Below are 25,205 nucleotides of genomic sequence, written 5' to 3' on the forward strand. Positions count from 1 at the left end.
AAATGCATACACTCACTTGCACCTATACACCCAAATGCATACACACACCCACAAGCATAATAACCTGGGCAGTAAAATAAATACACCCCAAAGCTCTAGCTAAAAGAAAGCATTCAAGCTTGCTGCCCAAGAAAGAAATAGGGCCAGGAAAAAAATAACAAGGAGCAAAATATAAAAGGGGGGTTGCTGGATTCGAACCCAGGACCCCCTGGACTACAGCAACACATCACTACCACTGGGCTACTGCCCTCGGCTTGACAGATAAGGGGAAAGAGGCTGGTTGACCTCCCTGTCGAGCTACTAAAATAGAGGAAAATGAAATAAAAAGGGAGTGCATTCTCGGACTCGAACCCACGACCACCCCGTCGGCAAAACCACCCCTACCACTACGCTACACGGAGGACAATTAATAGAGAGGGGGAAGTAACTCTCTTGAGCGAGCCCTCTGCTACTGCCACATGACTGCGGCGGCCAGAACAGGGGAACCTCAACGGCGTTGCAACGGGCCAAATTGGAAGGGGAGATCTTGCGGGGAGGAAGAGGGAACCACCAGGGTTCCATTCCTGGCCTGAGCTCACCGGGAGGCGCACTACAACGACGGCTCGACACAGCACCTACTTCCGACAACGGCGGCGACATCTGCGACAATTGGAGACCTACGCTAGGAGGAGGGAAAGGAAGGGAACGGGATATGCTCACCCTACGCATCGAGGAGAGGAGGAAGGCTCGTCGGAGAGGAAGAAGGGATGAAGAGGTTGCTGCCGAAGGAACTCGTCGGAGAGGAGGAAGAAGGCCGCCGTCGTGCCGTCGATGTAGTGGTTCTCTTCGCCCGATCTCGTCGGGGATGGATCTCCCGCAGGCACCGCATGCTCCTGGACCGGTCGGGGAAGGAGAAGGGACGATGCTCTGCCGGCGGCGAGCTTACCAGGGGCCGGCCATGGCAGACGCTCTGCTCTAGAACGCCCCCGACGGCGCGAGAGAGGAGACGAGGGGGAAAACGGGAGCCCTAGGGTTGCGGGGAGGGCTCTGGCTCCTTATATGGTTTCGGGAGGCGAGAAAGGAGCCGCAAGATCAAGAGGGGGAAGAATCGGTGGTGGAGCTATAGTCATACGAAGATGACGACGGGAGGAAGGAGAGGGACGGGGGTTTGGGTTGCGCTTGCAAGGAGAAGATGCACAGGGCCTGCGGGAAGGAGGAGGCCCACCTTGCTGGCGCGAGATAACAGAGAGAAAAACCAAAAAGGTTTTTCTATTTAAAACAAATACAGAGCCCCAAGTCACAAATTGCCACGTCCACAAGAAAAGGCACTAAATGATCTACATTTTCAAATCAGGTTTAAATCAACTCAAACATGAGCTCACAAAATAGGGAGAAGGCTTCATTTGAATACTAGTTTTGAAAACACCCTAGTTGAATCCAATGTTGGCAACCACCACATCATCACACCACACCCATCATGGATCAACCACAACAATCAACCCAAAGGAAAAAACAAGAATGCAAAGGATGGCATGAAGCAAAGGTGAAGACAAAACTAAGCCACATGAAATGATAACTCTTTGCATTAACAAAAATGGATCCAATTAGGAAAGGTTTCCAAATATGGCAGGGGTTACATCTGGGGCATTACAAACTCTCCCACACTACAAGAAGATCTCGTCCCGAGATCTAGGACTGAAAGAAATATGGAAATTCGGAACGGAGGTGATCCTCGCGCTCCCAAGTGGTCTCTTTATCGGAATGATGTGACCACTGCACCTTGAGAAACTTGATTGACTTATTGTGGGTCTTGCGCTCAATCGTCTCAAGAACTGCAACTGGATGCTCACGATAGGATAGGTCAGGTTGAAGGTCGATATCCTGAAGATCAACTGTGCGCTCGGGAGTCTTGAAGCATCTCCGGAGCTGAGAGACATGGAACACGTCATGCACATTTGCGAAGTTTGAAGGGAGCTCAAGTTGATAAGCAAGGTCGCCTCTCTTGCCAACAATTCTGAAAGGCCCAACCAAACGAGGAGCAAGCTTGCCTTTGATGCCAAAACGCCGAGTGCCCTTCATGGGAGACACTTTGAGATAGACGAAGTCATCGAGATCATAAGACATGTCACGATGCTTGCTATCATAGTAGCTCTTCTGACGGGACTACGCTGCTCTGAGATTATCCCGAATGACCCAACACATCTCTTCTGCTTCTTCGATCAAGTCATTCCCAAGAATCTGACGCTCGCCAGTCTCTGACCAGTTGAGCGGGGTACGACACTTCTTGCCATAGAGAATCTCAAACGGAGCTTTGCCTGAACTTGCCTGATAACTGTTGTTATATGAAAACTCAGCAAAAGCTAGGCAGTCTTCCCACTTCATGCCAAATCAAATGACACAGGATCTCAGCATATCCTCGAGGACCTGATTGACTCTCTCAACTTGCCCACTAGTCTGAGGATGAAAGGTTGTGCTGAATCGAATCTTAGTACCCATCGCAGACTGAAATGAGTCCCACAACTTGGAAGTGAAGATGCTTCCGCGATCCGAAGAAATCAGCATTGGCACGCCATGCAAAGAGACTATCCTCGAAGTGTACAACTCTGCAAGATGAGCTGCCGAGATAGACTCCTTGACTGGAACAAAATGAGCTACTTTGCTCAACTTGTCGATGACGACGAAGATGGCATCGTTACCCTTCTTGGACTTCGGAAACCCGGTGACGAAATCCATCTCAATATGGTCGAACTTCCACTCGGGAATGAGCAATGGATGCAAAAGACCCGCTGGACGTTGATGCTCTGCTTTCACCCTTCGACATACATCACATTCATTTATGAACTGAGCAATTTCACGCTTCAAGCGGGTCCACCAGAAGGTCTGTTTCAAGTCCTGATACATCTTGGAACTTCCTCGATGTATGGAGAGAAGAGAGTTATGAGCTTCTTCCATGATAACCTTTCTGAGATCCCCTTTCGGAACGACAAGACGATCCTCAAAGAATAATGTATCTCTGGCATCAACACTGAAGCACTTATATTTGGGAACTCCCTTTGCCAAGCCAATCTTAACTTTCTTCACCATTGCATCAAGAAGTTGAGCTTGTCGGACCTGGTCTTCCAAGGTAGGAGAAATCTGAAGATTTGCAAGAAATCCTTGAGGTACTAACCTGTAACGACCAAGATGCGGTCCTTTCCGATCTGGGGGTCGAGGCCCCCGAATAGGAAAGAAGCGCATCTAAGCGTTTCACAAGCAAGTAAACATAGCACATAATAATAATTATAGTAGACAATCTGGGATTCAACTGTCTTCTTATTAATAAAACAGAGTACAACGCAGATACAAACAAGGTAGTTCCGGTACGGACTACAAAACAAGGAAAATGCTATGCTACCCGCTGCAGGCCCACGATCACGACCATGGCTCAGTCCTCTGGATAGTTCACGTAAAGGCGATCTGTCTCCTCGTCGTATTGCCACGCCAGCTGGGTGCCGTCGGGATCATCAGACTCGGGGGTACCTGTACCTGCTGGGAGTTCGGAGGAATCCGTGAGCCACGGGGACTCAGCAATCCAAGACCTTGGTGCCAAAACTAGTCACGTTATTTGGGTAAGGAAGTGTGAAGTGTTTCAGGTTGCTGCAACCTATGATTGATTAAGTGGCTAACTTACGCGAGAGGAAAGTGAAAGTGGTTTACGCTAACGATCGGGAGTACTTGATCAGAAAGTGATCCTGAACACCTACCTACGACAATCATAACCCCACCGTGTTCTCGGTCGAAGAGAGATCTTCGAAGGGACAGTCACGGTTACGCACACAGTTGGCATATTTTATTAGTTTATGTTTAAGTTCCCTAATACCGGATGTGAACAAAATATTCCAAGTTGCCACATAACCGCGGGCACGGCTTTCCGAAAGATTAAACCCTGCAGGGGTGCTCCAACTAGTCCATCACAAACGAACACAGGCCGCAAAGGCATCCTCTATCACGAATCTCGTGATCTCGTCGGATTCCTTAGAGGAAAACCTCAACTCTGGGTGAAACCAAAGCTTCACTGAGATTCCTATACGCAAGATATATCGCTAAGGTAAGGCAAGGCTAGCAGGACCTCCCGGTGTGTCGACGACCCGATAAGAGCCGCGTAACTCAGTCTCAGGACAACACCGTCTATGCAAAGTGGACAAGGACCAAACCTCAAGTTTCCCCGGGGTGGTCTTGCCGACTGCTAGGTGGTTGGACCAACACTCATGAGGAGCACTGGCCCGGGTTGTTGATTAGGATCCTCGGGGTAGCTATTCCCTATGCAGTTTATTATTAAGTGATTAGCAAATTAAAACCAATGTTGGGTCCTGCCGGACAAGCCTTAACGCTACGCGATTTATCAAGGGGGTCCCCATAACAACCCCGAACGTGTTAGGAGCGATCATTTTGGAATCAAACACCGGTAACCGGTAACTAAGGCGGCAATAACGGAACAAGTCACCCGGCAAAAGGCTAGGCCTCCCGTCATTTGCCAAGTATATAGGTGCATTAATTAAATAACAGAATTTAATAGAATGATATCAAGCTCATGTCATCACATGAGTTTAAAACACCTGCAACTAACAATGCTAACATCAGTAGCTGAGCAAGCCTACCTAGCCATGCAAGTTTGCTAGGAAAGAGTAAGGTGTTTAGGCTCATGGCATATGAAGAGGCAATATATTTTTAGTGGTAGGCAGCGAGCAATTTGACATGGAATCAAAACTAACATAACAAGTCTAGAGATGGGATCAAGGTCATATCATCTCGCCTGTGATATCCTCAGCTTGGAATGGTTCTGGATCGTCCTGCACGTACTCTCCTGACTCCACGTATTCGTTCTCCGCTCCTGGTGCTACACAACATAAGAATAACAGACAATGAACAGCAGCACCACAAAATGCAACAATCACATGATGCATGAGATGAAAGTTGAGCATGCAACACTATTTCTATCACTAGCACAAGCAAAATAAACTACAACAAGTTTCTGGACAGAACTTTGCACTAAACTATTTGGACATGCATGGGAATGATATGAGCAGATGCATCTCGTAAAAACGGTGCAAAACCATATAAAGAACTTTGCAAACGGAGCTACGGATCAACGGGAATCAACGATACAAGATATGAAGCTCTACGTGAAAGATTCAACCCCACACACACAATTGGCACAACTCTGGTGTTCCCAGGTTACCAAGACATATATTAACCCAACATGAATGAAATGGAGCAAGGTAGAACAACACAACATCAATTAAGCACAAACATTGAACAAAATGGCAAAACTACGCAATCTGCCACTTTCTGCATCTTAGCTGTTTGTGAGCCACATGCAACATAGCTACAGGTCTTCAAATATGACAAATAATATATGTGGTTGTTGCCAACCAAGAACACTACAAGCTCCAGCAAGAATCACAGCAAAAGGAATTAAACTCTAGAAGCTACAAGGCCACAAACTTTCCCAAAACCATCAGATCTCACGGACTTGGTAAAAATTCCTGCACCTGAGTTTCTGTTTCTGTTCTGAAGCTTTTTGACAGCAATCAAAACACAAGCTACTGGACTCCAAATGACTTGAAATTGACAGGAAGCTTCACAAACATACCAGGTTCAAAATACTAGCACTGATCTAAGTCCAGTTCTCAACAGAATGACCAGCACATCCTCATCTACAGGGGAAGAAAATGTTTCCAGCATTCCAGACTTAGTGAAATTCTCAGAGTTCAAAAATCTGGAATTTCCAGCCACATGCCCACTTTGTCTAGGCCTAGTTTGCACACACATGTCACCAAGAGGTGATTGACACCACTATGGTGTTGATCACAAACCCCTACTACTAACACACAAAGATCCATGCCCTTGGGCTCCATCTATACCATGGAAACAAAGCCCAAACTTTCAACAAAATGTAAATGCAACTCCCTAAGGTATCCTTCTAAGATGACAATAACATAGGTGAGTTTCATGTGCACAATGACAAAGTGACATGGGGGTTTGAACCCCATGTTTGTGTCATGCACATCAACAACACCAACACACAGAATACCTCACTAGCACTAGCATCAAGCTCAACACAAAATAACTCTAAGCTAACAAGAGAGTATGCACTCCCCCACATATGGGCATGTGATGGTACACACTCTCACATGCATTACTAGGAACACCCTAGGAATCATGTCATCCTCAATATGCAACCCCCACAACAATCCACCCTAGCTAAACTAGGAATCCACACCTACACAATGTTATGATGGCAATGAACACTAGGATAAGCTCACACACATAATTATAGGTGGTGAGGGAGGGCACCCCTACATTCACACAAACTAGTACAAGGCCACCCTCATGAGGGCAACTAGCACCCACATGCACTAGCCTAGCAAGGCACACAAGTAAAATCACAAAGATGCACACACTTGCACACCATCACACCTCAATCACCATCTCACAAGCACCTAGGCCCACACCACTACTACCATCACAATCTACTCCTACACCTCCAACAAGTAACATGGAAGGAAGAATACATAGGCATAGATTCACACCACTACTACCATGACATCTACTCCTACACCTCCAACAAGTAACAAGGAAGGAAGAATACATAGGCATAAGTATTCCCTGAGCTGGACATGGAGGTGCTCACATAGCAAGGGAAAAAAATGACTACAAAACAGGAATAATAAAAGAAAAAGAAATCTGGGCTCACTGGGATTCGAACCCCAGATTCCCTAGTGCCACAACACCACAACATACGACTGCGCTGCTGCACTAGCTATTGACAGGAGAAGGGAAATCGCAGGGTAAGTTGCCTGCAGTCCACTGATACGAATAAATCAAAACAAAGGCGCTGAGGGGGGGACTCGAACCCACGCCCTCCTACAGGCGCATGCAATGACAGCGCAATGACTACCATCAGGCTACGGTTCGAAGTCTGGTTACAACAGGCAGGGGAAAACGGAAAAGTCCTCTCCACTGCAGAGGAGAGCTCCGCCGGCGGCCGGACCAGAGAGAGTTGGCGGCGCCACTCTCGTCTACCACCGGTAGGGGAAGCTCTCGGCGGGGGACGCGGGAACCTCAGGGGTTCCATTCCCGCCCCTAACGGCACCTACCAACGCATCTAACGGCGGGCACGTCTACCTCTACAGACTACTGCACTGCTACTGCTGCTACAGCGGTGCACAGCACCTCAGCGTCGGCTCGAGCTGCCCCTGGCAAGAGAGGAAGGCGGCAAGACGCGGCTGCTCACCGAGGGAAGGCGAGGGAGAAGGGCGGCGTGGTGCTGGTCGCTGCAGAAAGTCGAGGAAGGAGGTCGTCGCTGCAGGAAGTCGAGGAAGGAGGCGCACGTCGGGGCATCGAGGAAGAAGCTCCCGGCTTCGGCTCCGCGCGAAAATGGGACCCCTCCTGGGTCCTCTTGCGTGCGCCGCTGTGGGGAGGCGACGGGGTGGCCGCTACGCCGGCGACGAACTCGACCAGGAGCTGTTCATGGCTGTGGACGACCACGAGGTCTCTGGCGGCACGGGGGAAGAAGAGGAGGGAGAGAACGGTGCCCTAGGGTTGTGGGGAGGAGGCTGGTCGCTTTATACACCTCGGGGAACGAGATGGAGCCGCTGGATCGGGGAGAAAGCGATCGAGAGGCGGAGTTTTGGTCGTACTGCATGACGTCGCCAGGAGGAAGAAGGACTTGTCGTGCGGGCTGCTGGAGCGAATGCACTTGGGCCAGGGAGGGAGAGCTACTGGGCGAGCAACGGGAGGAAGCCCATGTGGCGCCAGGAGGAAGCAGAAAAACGATGGGCCTCTTAATTGGATTAAAACACACACGAAAGAAAAGATAAAACACAAGAAAAGCTACTCGGATAAAAATCAAAAGGAAATATCTTCTGGTCATAAGGAATTATGGCCTATTAGAAATAAATAGGAAAGCATTATTTGGAGCCTTTTGAAATAAATGCAAAACAGTAATTAATTTACTGTTTTGGGTTTATTTGCACCTTTAAAAGAAAAGAAAAAACAATAACAAGTCAGCAAAATACTCCTCCTCATAATCACAATTTAGTCTAACCACCAGACATTTTAGAAACACTTTTGGGAAGAAGGAATTTTGACAAGGAATAATAGGAGGGAAAAGGATTTTTAAATAGCAAGAGCTTAAAATGACTAGCACTCACTACTATATTACACACTCCATTATCAAATGAGCATCAACACAAAATATTACTAAACCACACCCTCACACCTATCAAGATCACATGCATTAACTCACCACAATACTAACTCCTAGTAAGAACATGTGCCACCATGATCATGTCATGCAATCAAAAGGTATGGCATAGAATCAAGGTATGGCAAAGATGGTATGGCATGGATACATTCATGCAAAGAAAACTAAAAATAGGAGTCACATGAGATCACAAGATCAAGGAGATGACATGTTATGTTATGCTAAGCATGCATGCAAGGAAGATATGCAAGGGACACAAGAAATCATAACACAAGTTCATCAACATATATCTGACAGGGTGGACCCACATGCAACAGGTTCCAAATAGGGAAGGTTCCACACTTGGGGCATTACATAACCGAAGGTTGAGCTTTCTGAATGATTCACAAAGGTCAGGCTGGAGAGGCTTCAGAATGAGATTTTTGTAGTAAGCCTTCCTGCTCAAAGCATCCGCCACGACATTAGCTTTGCCTGGAGTGTACTCAACACTCGGATTAAAATCTTGGAGCATTTCCACCCAACGAGTTTGCCGAAGATTGAGGTTAGGCTGGGTGAAGATGTACTTGAGACTCTTGTGATCGGTGAACACTTAAACCTTTCTTTCCAACAAGAGGTGTCTCCAAGTCATCAAAGCATGTACCACTGCCGCCAACTCAAGATCGTGAGTGGGGTAATTCTTCTCACTTGGCTTCAACTGCCTCAAGGTATAAGCTACCACTTTCTTGTCTTGCATCAACACTACACCAAGACCTTGAAGAGAGGTGTCGCAGAACACTTGATAAGGTTTGGAGTCATCAGGAGGAACCAAGACTGGAGTAGAAGTGAGCTTCTCTTTGAGTGTGTCGAAAGACAACTGACACTCTGGAGACCATACATACTTCACACCCTTCTGAAGAAGACTTGAGAGAGGCTTAGCAATCTTGGAGAAATTCTCAACGAATCTTCTACAATAGCTTGCAAGCCCGAGAAAGCTTCGAAGCTACTTCACATTTTGCGGAGGCTCCCACTCAACAATGGCCTGCACCTTCGACGGATCAACTTTGATGCCCTCAACAGAGATGATGTGCCCAAGGTAGACAACTTCTTTCAACCAGAACTCACATTTGGAAAACTTAGCATAGACCTTATGCTCTCTTAGCTTATCAAGCACTAGCCTGAGATGTTCTTCATGCTCTTCCTTAGTTTCTGATAAGACCGGAATATCATCAAGATACAACAAGATGAATTCATTCTTGAATGGGGAGAAGATATAATTCATCATCCGATAGAAGGTCGGTGGAGAATTGGCCAGACCAAAAGACATCATTGTATACTCATACGAGCCAAAGCTTGTCCTTAAAGCAGTCTTTGGAATGTCCTCTTCGCGAATGCAAATCTAATGATAACCCATCCTGAGATCAAGCTTCGAGAAGATCTTAGCCCCTTTCAATTGCTCGAACAACTCATTGATGTTAGGAAGTGGATACTTGTTTTTAATCGTCTTCTTATTCAATGGGCAGTAATCGACACAGAGTCGTTTCGTACCATCCTTCTTCTTGACGAAAAGAACTCCACAGCCCCAAGGAGATGAGCTTGGTCTGATCAGGCCGAGACGCTCCTGCTCATCAAGTTGTTTCTTCAGCTCCTTCAACTCTTTTGGACCCAGTTTGTACGGTTGTTTGCACACAGGCTCAGTACCCGGTTCAAGCTCAATTACGAACTCAACTGCTCGGTGTGGAGGCATTCCTGGCAGTTCTTCCAGAAAAACATCTTCATATTCGCAGACCACTTGGACTTGCGAAATTGGAGAGAACTCACCCTTCTCATTCAAGGAAAACACACGGACCGTGTCATCACGCGCTGCGAAGATAATCACGTCCTCCGAAGAATGAGTTAGCTTCACTTCTTTAGCTTCACAATCAATAGACACCTTGTTCATAGCCAACCAATCCATCCCAAGGATCAAGTCAATATCAGAGTTGCCAAGGACAATAGGAGAAGCCAGAAAAGCATAATCACCCATCTTGACAGTGACATCCCGAACCACTTTGTTGGCGCTCATAAGAGTGTCGGGAGACACCACACACAACGCCTTTCTCAAATACTCAGAATCAAAATCATGCTCGACAAAGAACATTCTAGACATGAATGAATTAGAAGCACCAGAATCAAACAGAACCTTTGGAGGAATATCATTAACTAGAAGGTTACCCATAATCACGTCTGAGGAGTTCTCTGCTTCAGCTGCATTCACCATATTGACTCTCGCACCTGGGGTTGAACTTCACTATATCATTGCTTGGAGGCTTGCCTGGAGGAGGAGGCGGAAGACGCAGCTGAGAGGTGCACTTGTTGGCATAGTGACCCTTCTGCCCACACTTGTGACAAGTAACATCTGCCGGCTGACGGAACTGCGTCTGAGGATTCCCTTGCTTCTGCTACTTAAACCTCTGCTGGAAAGCTGGGTTGGGTGAGTGGGAAGAACCACGACCACCAGATTGCTTGAACTGCTGAGTGTGCCGAGGAGGAGGAGGAGACACCCAATATTTCTGTTGCTTCTGGACCACCCGAGTAAAGGACGATGAGATGGAATCTCTGAAACGCTTCTTAGAATTCTCCACCCTAAGCAAATCTGCCTCAACCCTGAGAGCCAAGTTATAGAACTTATCAAACTCATCAGGATCATGCAAGGCGAGGGCCAGCTGCAAATCCTCTTTCAGACCACCTCTGAACTGATAGATCTTACTCTTCTGATCTGGAATGTCCTGCAAGGCATATCGTGCCAACTCGTGGAACTCGACGTTGTACTTGTACACGAAGGAACCACCCTGCTTCAAGCGTATGAACTTCTCATGCATCTCTTCCACAAAGCTAGATGGGATATAGTGGGACCTGAAATCTCTGCAGAACTCATTCCAACTGATCAATCTGCCACCCGTGGAGTCCTTCAACTCCTGCCACCAGATCGATGCTTGCTCCTTGAGCTGGAATGTTGCAAACTTGAGGAAGTCCTCTGGACGGACATTTCTGCACTCAAAATGCTTGTTCATGTCCCGAATCTAGTCCTCAGCGACAAATGGCTGATCACATGACGTGAAGGTCTTCGGCTGGTTTGCCAGGAATTGACTCAGAGTAGCAAACTGAACACCACCATGGTTGAAATTGCCCTGCTGCTGATTGATACGTCTCCAACGTATCTATAATTTTTAATGGTTCCATGTTATTATCTTGTCAAACTTTGGATGTTTTGTATGCCTTTCATATCTTTTTTGGGACTAACCTCTTAACTCAGTGCCAAGTGCCAGTTCCTGTTTTTTCCGTGTTTTTGACCTTTTTCACACGAGAATATTAAACGGAGTCCAAACGGAATAAAATCTCCGAAAAGATTTTTTCCGGAACAGAAGATAAGCATGGAGCTTGAGAACCAAGGCAGAGGACACCAGGGGAGGCCACAAGCCCCCTAGGCACGACCGAGGGGGGCGCCTAGCAGGCTTGTGGGCCCCCTGTGACTCCTCTGCCCTACTTCTTCCGCCTATAAATCCCTGAAAAATCCAAAACCACGAGAGAGATCGATGAAAATACTTTTCCGCCGCCGCAAGCTTCTGTCTCCGCAAGATCCCATCTGGGGCACGTTCTGGTGCCCTGCCGGAGGGGGGATTCGGATAGGGAGGGCTTCTTCATCAACACCATTGCCTCTCTCATGATGCGTGAGTAGTTCACCATAGACCTTCGGGTCCATAGCTAGTAGCTAGATGGCTTCTTCTCTCTCTTGGATCTTCAATACAAAGTTCTCCATGATCTTCATGGAGATCGATCCGACGTAATCTTCTTTTGCGGTGTGTTTGTCGAGATCCGATGAATTGTGGATTTATGATCAGATTATCTATGAATTTTATTTGAGTTTCTTCTGATCTCTTATATGCATGATTTCATATCCTTGTAATTCTCTTCGATTTGTGGGTTTTGTTTGGCCAACTTGATCTATGATTCTTGCAATGGGAGAAGTGCTTGGTTTTGGGTTCATACCATGGGGTGACCTCATCCAGTGACAGAAGGGGTAGCGAGGCACGAATCGTGTTGTTTCCATCAAGGGTAAAAAGATGGGGTTTATATCTATTGCATGAATTTATCCCTCTACATCATGTCATCTTGCTTAAGGCGTTACTCTGTTTGTCATGAACTCAATACACTAGATGCATGGTGGATAGCGGTCGATGTGTGGAGTAATAGTAGTAGATGCAGAAAGTATCGGTCTACTTGTCTCGGACGTGATTCCTATATGTATGATCATTGCCTTAGATATCGTCATGACTTTGAGTGGTTCTATCAATTGCTCGACAGTAATTCGTTCACCCACCGTATTATTTGCTATCTTGAGAGAAGTCTCTAGTGAACACTATGGCCCCCGGGTCTACTTCACATCATATTTTCAGCCCTACACTTTTACTTTGTTGCACTTTCCGCCTTCAGATCTCACCTTGCAATCAATCGTGAAGGGATTTACAACCCCTTTGTAGTGTTGGGTGCAAGTTTGCTGTTCTTGTGCACGTACATCGGTGCTTCATCTTGATACTCCTACTGGATTGATACCTTGGTTCTCAAACTGAGGGAAATACTTACTGCTACTGTGCTGCATCACACTTTCCTCTTCAAGGGAAAAAAACCAACGCAAGCTCAAGAGGTACCACTGATTGGTCCTCTCTTGCAACAACTGGATTAATATCTGAGTGTTAGCATTTGTTGCAGCCATCACCGCTTGCCAAGCCTAAGCAAGAGGACGCGTCGGCAGAGGAGGTGGTGGCAGCATTTCAGCACCCTCACGACCCGGATTCTGACGAGTTGGTGGAGCCATCCTGAAGACGGACAACACATTAGCCCAGAGAATAATATTGAAGGTAAAGCTGAATCAAAAGGCAGGAATATCTGAACAAGAATATTAACAATTGCACTCGAACAAAATAGTAAGAATGCTTCCTCAAAGTGTGTGTCGACAAAATCTGATTAAACACCACTTGCAAACCAAGTATGAGCTAGAACTGCTCGAAACAAATGTATGATCGAGAATTCATCCGATATCTTCGTGGATATAATCGCATGGGCACGAATTTACAGTAGCCATCCTGTGCAAGGCAGTGCACACGACTTACGAAGCATCCCCGAGTCGTAGCAAGCTACAAGGACTCTTTAAGACACAACGAGAACCACTGTAAGACGACCGTGAACAAACGTACCCGCTGAATGTCGAATCCCAACCTCACATCATGCATCTGTAGGAACATTGTCCTATAAGTCACTACTTGATATTCCACCTATGAATTCCCGAAATATCTGGTCATGCAATCTGGTATACAGATACAAGGAGTAATATTTCACACAACTCCTATAATAACCCGTCTAGTGTATCATATCCGTCAACACATAACCAGAATCTCAGACCTTCATCTACTACAGACCCTCGTGATCACAACGATACAAAGTGTGGCGATACATCCGGAACTCTCTGCACCAGTACTGGGGAAGCCGGACTCCTCTCGTCACAACCAGTATTGAAGCAATTACGAACATCCTCCGTCCTGAGATACTAAGAAATCTGAATGATGGCGATGTGCACAAGAATCCCCTGGAGCTCAACTCCCTGGAAGAAATCAAGTCAAACAGGAGGCACCAAGACAGAACTCCGTCACATCGATATCATATAGATTTCAAAATACTCGCGTGATCCTAAATTTTTTTGAGCGAGAAGAGGAATAGAATTAAGATTTCCTAAGTCGAGAACCTCACCAGAGCATAGAAGAGGAGAAAAAAGAAACCTACTCTCCGATATGGTGGTCTACGCGAGCAGTCGAAGACTAGATGATCACTAAGTGATCCTGAACACCTAGTTACGTCAAACATAACCCGACCATGTTCCCGATCAAAGAGAGGTCTTCGAAGGAGACAGTCACGGTTACGCACACAGTTGGCAGTTTTATTAGAGTTAATTGAAGTTATCTAGAACCGGATGTTAACAAATTATCCATGTTTGCCACATAACCGTGGGCATGGCTTTCCGAAAGATTGTACCCTGCAGGGGTGCTCCAACTAGTCCATCACAAACTGCCACAGGCCGCAAAGTAATCCTCTATCACGAATCTCGTGATCTCGTTGGATTCCTTAGAGGAAAATCTCAACTTTGAGGGGACCCAAAGTTTCACCGGGATTCCTATACGCAAGATATATCGCTAAGGTAAGACAAACCTAGCAGGACCTCCCGTCGTGTCGACGACCCCAATAAGAGCTGCGTATCTCAGTCTCAGGACACGACGGATAAGCCACGCGTACAGTGGCCTGATAGAAATCTCTCAAGTTGCCCTGAGCTGGCCCCGCACAGTGTTCTAGTTTGGACAAACACTCATGAGGAGCACTGGCACGGGGGTTGATTAAATTCCTCGGGGTAGCTATTCCCTATGCAAAATTATTATTAGGTGATTAGCAGATTAAAACCAATGTTTGGTCCTGCCGGACAAGCCTTAACACTACACGATTTATCAAGGGGGTCCCCATAACAACCCCGAACGTGTTAGGAGTGATCAGTTATGGAATCAAACACCAGTAATCGAAACTAAGGCGGCAATAACGGAACAAATCACCTAGCAAAAGGCTAGGCCTTCTTTCATTTACCAAGTATATAGGTGCATTAATTAAAGAGCAGTTAAACATAATGATATCAAAATTACTCATGTTATCACATGAGACAGTTGGCACCTGCAATTGGCAAAGCTATCCGTTAGAAGTTGAGCAAGCCTACTTAGCCAAACAACATTAGCTAGGAGGGGAAGGTGTTTGGGTTTCATGGCAATGACATGTGGCATTTTTTATCAAGTGGTAGGCAACGAGCATATATCGAAGGAAACGTGATTCTAAGCATAACAAAGCTAGATACGGTATCAAGGTCACGGTCATCTTGCATGTGATGTCTTCAGCTTGGAACTGCTCGTGATCTTCCTGCACGTACTCTCCAGAATCCACGTACTCGCTCTCCGATCCCGATGCTACCCAAGATAAAATAACAGTCAATGAACACCAACACAACATGACGCAACAAACAATATGTTGCATGAGATGAGTTTATAAACTTTTGGACAGAACTTCATACTAAGCTATCTTGACATGCATGAGGATGGCATGAACATGTGCATCACTAGAAAACAAAGTAAAAACATATAAAGAACGTAGAGAACGGAGCTACGGATCAACCGTAAACTACAAAACAAGTTATGGAGTCTTACGGTTCAAATCGACCACAAGCACATTCCAATGGCACTCTCCTGGTGTTACCAGGTTGCCACATGATCAAACAATCAAATACAAGTGGGGTGGTGCATGGAATCACACCACACCATCAACAATGCCCACACAAGCTTCAAAACAACTAAAACATGCAATCTGTTTTTAACAGCATCATAGCAGTTTGTCTACAACATTCAAAGTACCTACAGCCACCCAAATTAGCCAAACAAGATATGAGGCAAAATCCATTCAAAAGCTCTACAAGCCTGTGCAAGAATTTACTGCAAAGGCATCACACATGAGAAGATCTATGGACACAAACTTGGACAAAAATAACACATTCTAGGACTTAGTGAAAATCTCAGATTTTCACCAGCTGTTTATGCTCTGAAGCATTTTGGCAGCCTCCAAAATGATATCTACAGGAAGTTAATAAGCATGAAATTTAACAAGGAGCTAGACAAACACAAAATATCACAAATCTTAGTTTCTTGCATGGGCTGATTTCCAACACATGAGCTTTTGCAACCAAAACAACAAGGGAAGAAAATAACAACAGATTCTCAGACTTAGTGAAAATCACAGATTTTCACAAAGCTGTCAGTTTCAGCCAAGTGCCAACTTTGACAAGGCACAACAAGTGCATACAAACTCCTATGAACAAAACAAAGTCCCCATGCTATAGAGGGGTTCACCCACTACTGCCACATCAAGGATTCGTCCTTATAGGGTCAAAGCACTACATAATACAAAGCACTAAACATGGCATCAAGACAGAAAAATGACAGTTTATGAAGTTGCTCTAAAGTGAAATCTGATTCCACCAATGGAATCCCGGGATGATTCTACCCCAAAAGCATATATAATACATGGGTACTTGCATGTAACAAGGAGGCACAAAGCTAGCTCGAAAAACAACATAGAATCTCATATGATCATATAGGAATAATATCACATGTGAAAATACAACATGTAGCAACTCCTACACCTACTCATGCACACACACAAGCCCTATCGTGGGTATAAGTCTGACAGTAGAAGTATGGGGTACGAAAGTATATGGGCAGAGCCTTAGCTACGACGAGGATGTATGAGTTCAGCCCCCTCTACGGTGGAGGTAAAAGCCCTACGTCTCAGTGCTCTTGGGAGCTTTGTGTCGATTGTATTAAGGGATTACAACAAGTGCCAACCCCTGTACCAGTGGTGAAGGGCGGCTTATATAGAGTGTCGCTGCCCTTCATAATGGCCCAGTGGACAGGGGTGGAGTAGTGGTGAGTAAAGGCTGGCGTTATTGGTAACGTAAGCCTTAAATGCTAGTTATGGTGTATGAAAACGTATGACCGTTGCCCTCCTGCGAGGTTACGACGTATAGAGTGGATTCCAGTCGGTACGTTAGATATGCTCCGAGTGGATCGTCGCCGACTGGATGATGGGGGCGTCCTTAGTTTAGTCGGAACTGTCTAAGGGCCTTGTCCTCTATGAAGGGTAGTCCTTGGGTAGGACCTATAGGGCATACCTATGACCCTACCCTGGGACTATAACCCCATCATTAGTCCGTGAATGGATTGGGGTTGGAACGATGAAATGATGTCCGGAGTTTGGAGCCGACTGGTATTGAGGTGATCTTAGCGTTGTCTGCCTCGATCCATTTTATCTTTGCGGCTAGTGATCCGAGTGAATATGCAAGCGAAACGAACCGTGAGGGACCGATTGCTTCCGCGGAATCTTTCGACGTGACCGGTCATACTGACAGCGCCGGATTTTCCGGGATCCTCAAATTTCGGTTGTCGCGCGCTCAGCGGGGATGACGACATCGCCATCGAGTAGATTTCGCCTCCTCAATTACCGTGCCGTGATCTTCTCCACTAATCTTGCAGCAGCCGGTTGGGAGGATAAGATCTTGGACCCACCTGTAGGTGACTCACTCGCAGGCCTATTAAAGCCTTCCTAGCGGACCTTCCTGTTGCGCTACTCGTCTTCCTCCCATCGATCTCGCCTCTCCGCAACTCCCTTCACACCTCTAGCCACCTCCTTCCCCTCCTCCTCTGCGGATCCGTCGCCCTCGCCATGATGAAGGGGCAGACCAGCAAGCTCGAGGCGAAGAAGAAGAAGAAGGGGGCGGCCTACACTCAGCGGCGGCAGCGAGCGTTGCCGGTGGGCTGGATCCAGGGGGACTTCCTCCCCTCCACGGTGAGGGAGACCGACGTGCTGGAGCTGGTGGAGCACGGCATGGTCGTCAATAAGTCTTGGAGGCTGCTCTAAGGCGAGATGGAGCCAGCGCCAAAGGAGGGGGAGCGCGTTCTGCTGCTCAGCCACGTGGCTAGAGGTTTCTCCCTGCCTCCCCATCCTTTCTTCCGAGGTATCATGAATTACTTCGGGGCGCAGCTCCATCACTTTCCGCCGAATGCGATAGCTCATCTTTCCGCATTCATCACCCTCTGCGAGTGCTTCATAGGATGTCCTCCCCACTGGGGGCTCTTCAAATATGTTTTCTCTGCTAGATCTCAAACGGTTAAGAAGCTTAGCCAGTCTGATGATAAGACACACATCCTCCAGCTCTGGGGGGGTTTAGGATTTCAGAAGAAAACGAAAAGTAGTTATCCCTCCCTTCAGCTATCCGAGTCGGTTAGGAACTGGCAATTGTCCTGGTTCTATTGCCAGGACATTGCCTGCCCGAATGCTTCGAGTGCATTACCACCCTTCAGTTTAGACCATCCGGGCCCTCCGAGGAAGCTAGCGCTCTCTAAGGGAGAAAAAACCCAGATCCATCCTTTGATCGACGCGCTGATAGCCGTCGTCCGGAATGGAGTCACCGGCATGGACCTGTTGGAGACTTTTCTGGGTCGACGCATCCAGCCGCTCCAGGCCCGAGACCACGCAATGTGGCATTACACGGGGCCTTCGGATACCACTCGGTCCCATCCTGAAGACGTGAGCGAGGAGACCGTGGGTGCGTGGGTCCGCAGCATCACGGGCACATGTGATCACCCCGTGGGAGCTCGGCGGGTGAAGGCCTTCCGCGCCCAAAATCCTCCTCCTAATGAGGTGAGCACACGTTGTCGAGTGCTTTTAACCATATAAGTTTCATTGCTTTTCTTGTCTCGCTGACTGACGTTGCCAACTGTGTTTTGTGCAGGAGTGGACGAACTGGCATTCTGCAGTCTCAGGTGGGGATCCGGTCGAGGAAGAAGAAGGCAGCATGGAGGGTAGCGCGGGTAGTGCCGAGTACGTCTCTGACAGTAGGGAGACGGAGGAGGAGACAGAAGAGGAGGAGGAGGAGAGTGAAGAGCAGAGCTCGTCACCCTCACCACCAGAACACCGAACCAAGCACCGTCATGACCCCGCTGTTCCGCCGGCTCCTCCCGTGGCCCCGAGTGCTCGGAGTGTGAAGAGAACCAGGGGTTCTTCTGCCGAGCCCGTGGATCAGCCGTCCAAGGTGGCTAAACCCAGCGGGTCTAAACCTCGGAAAGCTTTGCCCCGGATGAGGATCGCTGTTCCGGTCGCCTCAGCGTAAGTATCTTTTCTCTTCCATCTTCCTTCAGTATCCGATTGGACTCTTCTTTTTGGGAATTCATGTTTACCCGTCGAATGGATTTCACTCAACAGAGCTGCTACCTCTGCCACCTCTCTGCCGCGTCAGGGCGACGATCCCATGGACACTTATAACGCCGCCACGTCCCAGCAAGGTACGTTGTCACGACTCCGAGAGCTGATTACTGTTTCGCGAGTGCTGTCTTTGATCTTGATCTTTTTCTGTATTTTTATTTTGTTCAGTCGGGCTTCCTTCGGAGGTGATCCATCTGGACGACGACGACCAAAGGAGGTCGGAACCAGCTTTGGCACCTGTCCTTGGGGTTATCCAACCTACTACCAACCCTGCCATGAGCGTGCCGCCGACTGAGATGGTGGTCTTCACGGCGGAACCGACTGGAGCAGAGCTCGGAATGCCCAGGGAGCTCGGGATATCTAGGGCGCCTTCTGCCACGCCGGGTCCGTCGACTATTCAATATGATGCCCGACGCCTCCCGGAAGATCAAGTAGGAGCCGCCAAGGACGCCATGGTACAAGTGGAGCTGATGGTGGGCGAAGCCAAGGGAGCATATGACTCCGTTGCGTTCCTGTACAAGAAGAGCTTGGAGCTTCGGGATGATATCTGAGTAAGTGCGCTAGTAAGTATTTACATTCCTCTTGGTGCCCACTGGGGGTTTTGGCGAGATACTCGGATACAGTAGGTTAATTTTCCAGTGGGTTCACTTCGAGTAAACCCAGTGGGTGTAGTCCCCGAGACTTCTGCCGAGTGCTTGCACAGGAAGTTGTCTTTATATGTATTTTCCATAATCTCTACAGATCAGAGCTGATCTGCCCGAATGGTACCAGTGGGGGCACGCCGAGTGCACCCACTGGGTGTAGTCCCTGAGAGTAGTATTACTCGGGTCGAGTAATAGTAATCTCATAGTGTTGTTGGTTTGCTATGGAGCTCAATGGGACCGACCTGTTCGAGCTTCATGCCAGTGGGGTCACTCTCAGTGAACCCACTTGGTGTAGTCCTCGAGATCACTGTCGATTGCTTGCATCGGCAGGGGTCTGAAGAATCTGTCGAGACTTTTTCCTTGTTGAACCTGGCTGATCCTCCCTTTGTGTCTCTTTGACAGAAGACTTGTGAAATGGGATCGGCCTATAATTCTCTGAAGGCTGAGAAGACTCAACTTGTTGCCGGCTTGGAGGTAGCTGCGAATGATCTGGCTGGCATGAAGAAGGCTCTCGCTGAACGAGAAGTATCTTCGGAGGAATCTTGGGGGACTAACAAGGCACTGCTAGCCGAGTTAGAAAAAATGAAGAAGGAGAGATCTGAATGGATGGGCCAGCTGAAGTTAATGAATGCTCGGTGCAAAGCGCAGGAGAACTACGTCGGCGACTGGGCGAAGAAGATGGTCGCACTGCTTGGTGGTAAGTTGCTTGCCGAGTGCTCTTTGACTTTGGAGTTCACTCCGCGCTTATTTTCTCCCTGTCTTTTCTTTGCAGATTTCTGTCGGGACGTTGAAGCCGAAACCGCCGAAATTGAACGGTCGCTTGGGCAACCGAATGTTCCACTCGGTGATGAAGCTAACCGGGACATGTTCCGACTGAATTCTCGCCTTAACAAGGTGGGTCCTTTCATTGGTCGCCTGAGAGAAGTTGTCGGCCGAATTGACAAAGAGTTGTGGCCTGAAGATGACTCCCGAAATGAGATAGACGGGTTGATGACTCGACTGGAGGATGTTCCAAGCAGAGTGCAGGCATGGAAGAAGTCTTCCGCTTGGTGTGGCGCGGACATGGCGTTGTCTCTGATCCGAGTGCATTGTAAGGAAGTCCGTGAAGACAAGCTGAAGACGTTGCAGGTCGCCAACACCAAGAAGCTTCGATTTGAAGACTTCATGGAGACCTTCCTCGACACGGCCACTCGGATTGCTGATGGAATCGACCTCGACACCTTCGTGGAGCCTGCCAGCCCTGGCGCTGCTTGATGGACTTTATGCTGAACGCTCATTTACCTCGGTATGACGAGTGGAGTTTGTATTAAACTTTGGACACTGCTGTTGGCCGGTACATTCGTGGCTCAGTATGGATAAACTTGATTCACACCGAACCGACTGATCGTTGAACTCAATTTGAATTCGAACCGGATCGTTTGCTCTTCTTTTGCTGAGTTTTTTCTTTGACACGATTTTGGCTCGTGGTTTTTGTTTAGGCGACTCAGCTAAGCCTCCGAGTGTAACTTGTGTGCCCACTCGGAGGAAGCTCTTTACTTAGGCAACTCTGGTTCGCAGCTAAGTCCCCGAGTGTGACTTTTGGTTCACACTTGGAGTTAGCTGTTTTACTTAGGCGACTCTGGTTCGCAGCTAAGTCCCCCAGTGTGACTTTTGGTGCACATTCGGAGTTAGTTGTTTTACTTAGGCGACTCTGGGTCGGAGCTAAGTCTCCGAGTGTGACTTTTGGTGCACACCCGGAGCAAGTTGTTTACTTAGGCGACTCTGGGTCGCAGCTAAGTCCCCGAGTGTGACTTTTGGTGCACACTCGGAGCGAGTTGTTTACTTAGGCGACTCTGGGTCACAGCTAAGTCTCCGAGTGTGACTTTTGGTGCACACTCGGAGCGAGTTGTTTACTTAGGCGACTATGGGTCGCGACTAAGTCTCCGAGTGTGACTTTTGGTGCACACTCGGAGCAAGTTGTTTACTTAGGCGACTCTCGGTCGCAGCTAAGTCCCCGAGTGTGACTTTTGGTGCACACTCGGAGCGAGTTGTTTACTTAGGCGACTCTGAGTCGCACCTAAGTCCTCGAGTGTGACTTTTGGTGCACACTCGGAATTAGTTTTTTTACTTAGGCGACTCTGGGTCGCGGCTAAGTCTCCGAGTGTGACTTTTAGTGCACACTCGGAGCGAGTTGTTTACTTAGGCGACTCTGGGTCACAGCTAAGTCCCCGAGTGTGACTTTTGGTGCGCACTCGGAGTTAGTTTTTTTTACTTAGGAGACTCTGGGTCGCGGCTAAGTCTCCGAGTGTGACTTTTAGTGCACACTCGGAGCGAGTTGTTTACTTAGGCAACTCTGGGTCGTAGCTAAGTCCTCGGGTGTGACTTTTGGTGCGCACTCGGAGTTAGTTTTTTACATAGGCGACTCTGGGTCGCGGCTAAGTCTCCGAGTGTGACTTTTGGTGCACACTCGGAGCGAGTTGTTTACTTAGGCGACTCTGGGTCGCAGCTAAGTCCCCGAGTGTGACTTTTGGTTCGCACCCGGAGTTAGGTTTTTTACTTAGGCGACTCTGGGTCGCGGCTAAGTCTCCGAGTGTGACTTTTGGTGCACACTTGAAGCGATTTGTTTACTTAGGAGACTCTGGGTCGCAGCTAAGTCCCCGAGTGTGACTTTTGGTGCACACTCGGAGCAAGTTGTTTACTTAGGCGACTCTGGGTCACAGCTAAGTCCCCGAGTGTGACTCTTGGTACACACTCGGAGCGAGTTGTTTACTTAGTCGACTCTGGGTCGCAGCTAAGTCCCCGAGTGTGACTTTTGGTGCACACTCAGAGCAAGTTTATTACTTAGGCGACTCTGGGTCGCAGCTAAGTCCCCGAGTGTGACTCTTGGTACACACTCGGAGCAAGTTGTTTACTTAGGCGACTCTGGGTCGCAGCTAAGTCCCCGAGTGTGACTTTTGATGCACACCCGGAGTTAGTTTTTTACTTAGGCGACTCTAGGTCGCGGCTAAGTCTCCGAGTGTGACTTTTGGTGCACACTCGGAGCAAGTTTTTTAGACCGGAGTCTGCAAACGCGGAAGAATTTTGAATCGGCAAGAAATTAATCCGCTTTGTATTACTTCGATGACATTTGTTCTTTACATTGTCTCCGTCGGCGGTTATGTATAGAAGTGCTTCAGTAGATCTCCATTCCATGCTCGCGGCTCGTCCGTCTCCCTATCGAGGTTGTAGAGTCGATACGCTCCGTTGTTCAGTACCTTAGAAATGATGAACGGTCCTTCCCAGGCGGGAGCCAACTTGTGTGGTCTCTGTTGATCCACTCGGAGCACCATGTCGCCTGCTTGGAACGTGCGGCTCCTGACGTGCCGCGCATGAAATCGCCGCCAATCTTGCTGATAAATTGTTGAATGGATCAATGCCATCTCACGCTCCTCTTCTAAAAGGTCTACTCCGTCTTGCCTGGCTTGCTCTGCTTGGGCTTCGGAGAAGAGTTCGATTCGTGGAGAGTTGTGAAGCAAGTCACTCGGAAGGACTGCCTCTGCTCCATAAACGAGGAAAAACGGGGATCGTCCTGTCGATCTATTCGGAGTTGTTCGGAGGCCCCACAGCACCGAAGGCAGCTCAGTGACCCATGCGTCGGCGGCATGTCCAACTTCCCGCAGGAGTCGAGGCTTCAACCCTTGAAGAATGAGTCCATTCGCCCGCTCCGCTTGTCCGTTTGCTTGGGGGTGCACAACGGATGCAAAATCCACTCGGATACCTTGGCCTGCGCAAAAACCTTTGAACCTGTCCGAGTCAAAGTTTGTGCCATTGTCGGTGATTATGCTGTGTGGAACCCCGTATCTGGCGATGATGTCTCTGATGAACTTGATGGTCGTAAGGGCATCAAGCTTCTTGATTGGCTTGGCTTCAATCCACTTGGTAAACTTGTCGACTGCTACCAGCAGATGGGTGAATCCTCCTTGGCTTGTTCTGAATGGTCCGACTGTATCTAATCCCCACATGACGAATGGCCAAGAAAGGGGAATTGTCTTCAGCGCGGACGTTGGCTTGTGGGACTTGTTTGAATAGAACTGACAACCTTCGCAATGGTCGACTATATCTTTTGCCATTTCATTCGCCTGCAACCAGAAGAAACCAGCTCTGAATGCTTTGGCGACGATTGCCCTTGAGGAGGCATGATGGCTGCAGGTTCCCGAGTGAATTTCTTCCAAAATTAACTGACCCTCCTCAGGAGAGATACACCGCTGAAGGATGCCTGAAGCGCTTTCTCTGTATAACTGGTCATCAATGACGGTGAAGGACTTCGACCTACGAACGATCTGCCTAGCTTGGACCTCGTCCTCCGGTAACTCTTGCCTCAGGATGTACGCAATGAATGGAACAGTTTATTCGAGAATGACAGCTAGAATCTCCATGACCAGGTCAACCACAGCGGGAACCTCGACTTCAGTCTGATCTGTTGAGCTCTTCGGTTGCACAGGTTCTTCTGTAAAAGGATCTTCTTTTACCGAGGGGAGGTGTAAATGCTCGAGGCAGACATCACTCGGGACAGGTCTCCGTGTGGATCCAAGTTTTGCCAATTCATCTGTTGCTTGGTTTTTCAGTCGGGGAACATGGTGAAGTTCCAGACCTTCGAACTTCTTTTCGAGCTTTCTTATTGCGTTGTAGTATGCAGTCATGGTGGGGTTCCTTACATCCCACTCCTTCATTATTTGATTAACCACTAGATCTGAGTCGCCATAGACCATCAGGCGACGGACACCGAGTGTGATGGCCATGTGCAACCCGTAAAGGAGAGCTTCGTACTCTGCTTCATTGTTGGAAGAATCAAAATGGATCGGCAACACATACTTGAGTTTATCACCTTTCGGGGATATGAGCACTACGCCGGCGCCGGAGCCATTCAACATCTTGGACCCATCGAAGAACATGGTCCAATGAGCCGAGTAGATGTGAGTCGGTTGCTGTTGTTCTACCCATTCTGCTATGAAGTCAGCAAGAGCTTGAGACTTTATAGCTTTCTTGGCTTCGAACTTGATGTCGCAGTATAGCATCTCCATTGCCCACTTTGCCACTCGGCCTGATGCGTCCCGATTGTGGAGAATTTCCGACAACAGAGCATCAGATATGACAGATACCAAGTGGTCTTGGAAATAATGAGCCACCTTCTTTGCAGTCATGTAGATCCCATAAATAAGCTTCTCATAATGGGGATACCTCTGCTTGGAAGGAGTCGGGACTTCGAAAACATAATATACTGGCCGCTGAACGCTTTGCCTTCTTCTTCGTGTTCGACTGTCAGAACGGTGCTGACGACTTGATTTGTAGCCGCGATGTACAGAAGAAGGGGTTCTTTACTGAGCGGGGCAGTAAGAACCGGCTGGGTGGAAAGCAGGGCTTTGAGGTCGTCGAATGCGGTTTGGGCTTTGTCTGTCCACTCGAAGGTATCCGACTTCTTCATGAGTCGGTACAGAGGTAACGCCTTCTCGCCGAGTCGAGCG

The sequence above is a fragment of the Hordeum vulgare genome, chromosome 4H (genome assembly GCF_904849725.1).
Source record: "Hordeum vulgare subsp. vulgare chromosome 4H, MorexV3_pseudomolecules_assembly, whole genome shotgun sequence".
NCBI lineage: Eukaryota > Viridiplantae > Streptophyta > Magnoliopsida > Poales > Poaceae > Hordeum > Hordeum vulgare.